A 6,733-nucleotide genomic window follows, 5' to 3' on the forward strand; every position below is an offset into this window, starting at 1 on the left:
ATATAGAATTGTTATGATTGTGCCATGGTATTAAGAAGTCACACCAAAATAAACCCACGCTTCCGCAAAAGCCAGGGTGTGACAATTATGTTAGATCTTTACTTCTTCATCTTTAAAGTTTAGTTTCTTAGATGGTGTGACTTGTACATAACATAAACATGAACTAAAATAGTGTTTAGGAGGCTTACAACTAGCTCTATTGGCTAGGGAAGTGGCACAAGAAGGATGAAGATGAAGAATGATGAATATGAGAGGTTAATAGCTCCTCCAAGTGGTCCTTTAACTCCTTGCACTTCACACCTTCTTTGATGACCTTCTTGCACCTTGTAGTGACCTTGGATTGCTTGGAAAGTGAATGAAAAATGATGATGTGTGGGTATGTGTGGTCGGCCGAGAGCAAGGGAAGAGAGGAGAGAAAAAAGGTGAAAATTTTGAAAATGAATGATAAGTGTTCAACTCTTACTAACTTGTTCCCTTTTAACCTCCATAAAAACTTTAACCATTATATTATGTGTTCAATATCTAGCTAACAAGGTGAATTTTATAATCAAAAAGGAAATGGGGTGCATGGGGCTGACCATGGATGAGGGGGGGGGTAAAGTGCACAAATTTGGAAGTTGGGGGTTTTAAATGTAAACTAGAAGGTTTAACATAGTTTAAGTGTGTTTAGGTGTTTTTATTATTTTTAAGGTGTTTTATCACCATAACTAGTTTAATATCATAAAAACAATGCTTCTAGTCTAATTTTGATGTTTTGGGTAGTGTTCGGTTATTCGTTCGGTTAACGTTTCGTTAAAGTGCTAAATTGCGCATTTTACTAGGTATGAAGCACCTTTTGTGACAGTTTTAATTCCTGACACTTTGTAAGTTATTCTGGACACTAAAACATCAATTCTGCATAATCTTTTGGTGTTAAAATGCTGTTTTTTTGTTGTTTTCTGCTGAATTCTGCAGAATTCAGCATTTAAAGTGAGTTTCGGGTGTTTTTTAGTGCGTATTTTAGTTTCCGGAAAGTGTATATGTTAACCCTTGCATCCACACTTGGGTTTTAATGTGTTTTTGATGTTGGACCTACTCCTAGGCCCTAAATCTGTTGTCTAACTACTTTCTGCAATTCTGCGGAAGTGCTAACACAGCGTGTCTTACCGGTGACTTTACTAGTCTTTCTAACGCAACGCTTAATGTAATGCATAATGCAATATTTGAAGTATAAAACATGCATGAATTCATATGTAAGGCAAGTAATCACACAATGTTGGCGTTTAAGCACATAATTGGAGATAATAAATAATAAATAAATAGTACGGAAATTACCAGTTTTGTGCCAGTTGTCACAATTGGTTGCTTCAAGCTAGTCGTTCAACAGCTAGTTTGACCTTTAAAAAACTTATTTAAAAAAACTATATATACTAACATATTTACACCATTTTTTTAAAACCACACACACAATCATCCATTTATCTCTTCCCAACTATCTATTCTCTACCATTTTTTAAAAAAATTACAAAATTGGAAGGCTCAAAATTTTTAAGCTAATGTAATTTTATTATTTTTAAGTTTATGATGTATTTTTTTTTTTTATTTTTAAGTTATGTAACTTAAATTTTATGTGGTTTTTAAAATTTATGTTTTTTATTCAGTTAATATTAACTAGAACTTTTACCAGCTGCGCGTTGCGACGCGGCGACATAGAAACTTAAGTAACGCAATAGCGACTCGATAGGATTTGTTGTACATCGTATATAATCTATTTGTGGCATGATTTTTGTCATTAAACTCGAATCCACTGTGAGTGGTTATAATCTTCACCGTAAATAAGGAAACCATGATTGCGCGAAACCGAATCAAACCACAAATATACAATATGTTCACTTCATGTTATTCTTATTAAAACATATTCTCATAAATAACTAAATCTCATGTGTACAACAATTCAACAACATTTCAACTCAACACACAAAACCTAAACCCTAAAACCCAAAAGTTAACAGTGAACTTCAACTTACCGGTGCATAACGTAACTTCCGCCTCGACCTCTCTTTTGCGAAGTACTCCGAGCTGCTGGAGCAGACAGAACCGGATTCCACCGGATATGTGACAGAAGAAGAGAACCACCATCGTTTCTTGAAGCTTGTTGGTCTCCTCGCCCCTCGATTCTTCACGGTCGTCTAATCTAGGAAGAGAACCACCATTGAATCCCTTAGCCTAAGGGTCAGCAATCAACTAACCAATCTAATAAACATTCGATATGAGACCCAAGGAATTACTTTTGTTGCCGGAATTCGCAGGCTCTATCTTCTATCAATATTATAATAATACCTAAGCATTCAACCAAACACAAATTGGCAATACTAAAGTAACACAACAACAAACTCAAGTTACAAAGGCCTACGAAATTACTAAATAAACAAAGCCTACAAAGTTCTTACACAACAGATGTCTTTCAGAATAAATACTGTCACATAAAATTAACAAATGAGCTTAACTCAAAGGAGATGTATATTATGCATAATAACAGTAAAACATGTATATGTAATTACAGTCGACCTAAATGAAGCATGTAATTACAACTTCTAAGCCTATTATGTTATTTTAAAATAAAGAACAAACCCACTAAACACTTATAAGAACCACAAATGAAGTAAACACGTTCAGATTTGTACTTCAAACAATCGTTGATAAGTGCATTTGTTTGATACGTGGCTCATATTAGCTAAATGCACCAAAAGGGTACAGAATTCATGCTAGTATGTGCCATTAACTTTCAAATGAAGATAAACACGTTCAGATTTATAAATATTTAACGCGACCAATATAAATTGTAAATGCACAATCGCAATATGAAGTGGTGAATTAGTATGACTGATTTCAGCAATAACAACCTGCATTATCTTTATTATCGTTCACCGTGTCCTGCAATGCTCTAAGAGCACAATCAGCAGCCATCCGATAACCTGGAAAAAATGACCATGCATACCGTAAATACAAACACTCAGCAACTGAAATTAATGAAAAATATGAAATTAATGAAAAAAAACTGAACTCAACAAACAGAGAAAGAAAGGCAGAAAAGAAACCTGAAATTATTGTCATTGGATGAATTTTTTATCCTACTAACTTTTCAGCTTCCCACTAAAGCTCACCAGCCAAAATTACCACTTGCACTTTTTAGATGTCTAATTTTTTTAATTAAGAAACTTCAAAAACCTTGATTTAACTTTCTTTTTTCTGAAAAATCTCAACTTAAGAGCACCCTTCACCATGTCCTTAATTATATTAGATATTAACATCGCATATGAAACTTTTTAACACATAAACAGTTGACAATGATTCTACATGTGTTGCAAAGATTAATTAATAGAATAAATACGAAACACTAGACGTTACTACAATTCAAAGGATACCAATAAGAACCTTAGAAGCAGTGTTATCAATATGAAGAGACTATAAGATAGTGGCACCATCGTTAGACCATGTGTAGTGGCAAAGGAATTGGGCGGTTTTTTGCCCCATAATGCCTAACCACTCCCACCACACTGCCCCCTAGGCGTTTTCTTTCAAAAAGTGGCTTGTGCGTTTCATTTAAAACGCCTATTGATCAAAAAGTTAATTGAATGGGCCAATAGGAAATTAGAAAATAGATATGGGTAATCATTGGATGGGGCATTGTTTATACCCACTTTAAACTAATGCCCCGTAATGCCCCAATGCTGACTGGACTGTCACGTGTTGCTTCATGCCCAAGAGAGGGGCATTAGTTTCAAGCCCGCTACACATACATATGGTCTTAGTGACAGTTACACTGTGTCATCTACCTATAGACTGTAGTATTTTATCCTGTAAAAAGGATATAAATGCAGATGATTAATTATACAAATAAGCAGACCAAAATCTAGTAGCTAAGCTACACATGTTACAAAATAGAAAAAAAAAAAAGACAGCCCCTTCCTTTAGGCCCTAAGGTTGTTTTGACCAAGTCAGCTATTGCCATGGCTCCAACATTCAGACCGGCGCTTGCACTATAGAATAATCAACAAACAATTTGTAAACCCCAAAACAATAACTGAAGGGGAACCTCCTATCACAGGAGGGTAAATGGACCGAACTCCTCCTTACGGAATAATGCAATCACACAAAATCGAGCAACAATTGCAATATACAAATCAGTCTACATACCTCAACACTGCTGCCGTGAATTTTAGGTAGGATGACTTTTTGTCAACCACTGAATTGATCTCCACTTTTTCTCGCTTGTTTACATCTTCGTGAACTACCACCCCCACCCCCAATATCTCGATGAAAACAGTTACTGTCTTGATCTTTTGAGTTGATGTGAATAAACGACAAAACCCTCCACCCCCCAAGCCACCGTCGCTCCGTCATAACCGGCAAATGGAACATCTCAGATCTCTTTATTCCCTGCCGCTTCTCCTTTTCTCTCTGTCACTCTTTCTCTCTCTCTTGGTTTTAAAACAACAGTCCTGGTATTACTTGCCAAAGCGACGTGTAAGCCTTGTGTCAAAGTACAAACAAAGCATAAACACGTACAATAAAGAATAGCATGTAAAACCCTTAATGCATAGCTTACAACAACCATAAGCATAACAATGTTACAAATTCATAATATTTAAATTTAAATAAATTAAATTACCTTAGCAAATTTGCCTCTTGAAACAGAAAGGGCAACCTTCTAGAAGGCTGGTATGTGATGCACAATGACAGCAGTTAATCTTCGTATGTATCTTCCACAAAGAGCATATCAAAGATAAGGTATCTGTATCACACAGCTTACCCCAAATTGATTGATTAAGTGCATAACATAACGACCGTTCATCTAATGGTCCATACCATAAGCACCGCGGCGGGTCGTGTGAAGAGTGGAATGCGGGTTAGCTAAGGGAAACGGGTCAAATCAGTCACGACTGTAGGTCATTTGTGTATTTTAAATTTACCGGTTCCCATCGAACATGACTAAAATTTTCATCTAATGTATGTATTGTATCTAGCAACCCAAACTCTCTGGGTAAGAAATCAGCACCAAATCTCAGACTTCTTATAAAAGAAATGGTTATAAACAACTTCAAATCTAAACAAAGCGTTCGCCTATTTTATAAGGTTAATGTTTCTGTACCAAACTCTTTCTACACTGAAAATCCCCAAGTTTTCTTTTAGGTTATTTAAAATTTTGAACAGAGCTTTTATGCATACATTGATTCAAGAATAGAACAAAAATAAATTCCCGATTTTAATATACCCATAAGTGTTTCAATAAAACACTCAAAACCCATGTAGTTTATGCAAAGCCCAATGAATCACAACCCTAAACCTAAATATGCAAAAGCAACAAACCGTAATATGTTTTCCATTACTTTAAGGTTTTTAATCACTGTTGCGACCATCTTTCATCCTCAGCCCATCATCATACTAATCCGGTATTCAGTTGATACTTAATCTGCAATTAGGTCAAATAATTAATAACAGTCAAACCTAGATACGCAATTCATAATGGTATAAACAATCGAACCTTGGTCTTCATCGATTGCATCAACGGTGAATCGACGAGTCCATTCGTAACTCCGGCACTGATGCTACCGTTCCAGAATACGTTGTCTGACCATCGATTATAACATCAACTCCAGCCTGACAGTTCCGTCGTCAGAGAAGATGGATTGTGAGGGGAACTGACGTCTGGGTGGATTTGTGGGGTTTAGGAGGTGTGCGTATGGAATTAGAGAGAAGATGACGCAAGGTATCTTATGAAAAGAGGAGCACGAGACGCGTGTTATAAGAAAAAAGTTAGAAACATTGTACCTAAAGTTACTACAACAACTGCTACGAACACCAATTAAGCTATTGGTACAACAACATATTGCCAAATCATGTTACAAAATTATAATATATAAGGTTCTTAAATTAAATTTAATTGATTTTATATCATTTTTAAAAAGAAAATAATAATATTAAATATGTGCCAGGTGTCGAATAACGCACCTTCTTCCACGCCCCTTTCTACACTACACCTCTTTTTCTCCACCACGCCATTTTTCTGACGCGTGCTTACATGTCATTCACATGTCGCATAATACATATTTTTCAAGTCCCTCAACACCGTGTGATCTGACATTTGTTTGAGAGTGTATTTAAATTAATGATCACCTCATACCAGTTGGGTTTTATTAGCTAGTTTCTGCATTTTTAACACCGTTCCCCCTACTTCAAATCAGGTACTATTATATATTTGAGTGTGCAAGATGTTATATTCCGTGTTTTTTTTTAAACCGTGTTATATGACCTATCTGCAATTTTTTTTTATATTTGTGGTAGATGACATAATCACCACACCCAATGACACACTATATAAATATTTCGCTTAAATCATAAAGCTAACCCTCTTTTGTAAAGAAATAGATAAATAAAAAGTTCCACTAATAATTAAGCACTTACAGTTTAAAACAACTTTAATTAATTAAATATTTAAAAATGTTTATTTCTAAATACATAAAATGAGCATATGTCAATAAAAGTAATCACTTGAGATATTTTGAACAAAGTGCACCCTCTATTGATTTTCTTAAAGATTTGATTTGAGAAAAAGAAAGTGCATACATAATGACCTTTTTATTTGTTTATGCATAGGTTGTGAATTTAAAAGCTAAGTAATAAAACGAATATGCCCACGATTTACAAGTGGTCTACCCCTTCACGATTGTATTGGGACGATTTTAGTGTTACC

The 6,733-nt window shown here is 35.1% G+C and overlaps 1 long non-coding RNA gene across 8 annotated transcripts; it reads right to left on the minus strand.

Moving 5' to 3' along the window:
• Positions 1 to 1,845: 1,845 nt before the first annotated feature.
• On the minus strand, positions 1,846 to 5,871 carry LOC118487303. 8 transcript variants are annotated; one of them, XR_004881256.1, is made up of 6 exons: positions 5,525 to 5,871; positions 4,652 to 5,452; positions 4,177 to 4,481; positions 3,078 to 3,837; positions 2,883 to 2,954; positions 1,846 to 2,168 (listed from the first exon to the last, which is right to left on the minus strand). It is a non-coding gene; the product is annotated as an uncharacterized LOC118487303 (long non-coding RNA). The 8 variants fall into 8 exon arrangements; XR_004881252.1 differs by lacking the exon at positions 1,846 to 2,168 and having other exon boundaries at positions 2,629 to 2,954; positions 3,078 to 3,176; positions 3,405 to 3,837; positions 5,525 to 5,868; XR_004881255.1 differs by lacking the exon at positions 3,078 to 3,837 and having other exon boundaries at positions 1,853 to 2,168; positions 5,525 to 5,863.
• Positions 5,872 to 6,733: the final 862 nt, after the last annotated feature.

Source organism: Helianthus annuus, chromosome 15 (genome assembly GCF_002127325.2).
Source record: "Helianthus annuus cultivar XRQ/B chromosome 15, HanXRQr2.0-SUNRISE, whole genome shotgun sequence".
Classification (NCBI taxonomy): domain Eukaryota; kingdom Viridiplantae; phylum Streptophyta; class Magnoliopsida; order Asterales; family Asteraceae; genus Helianthus; species Helianthus annuus.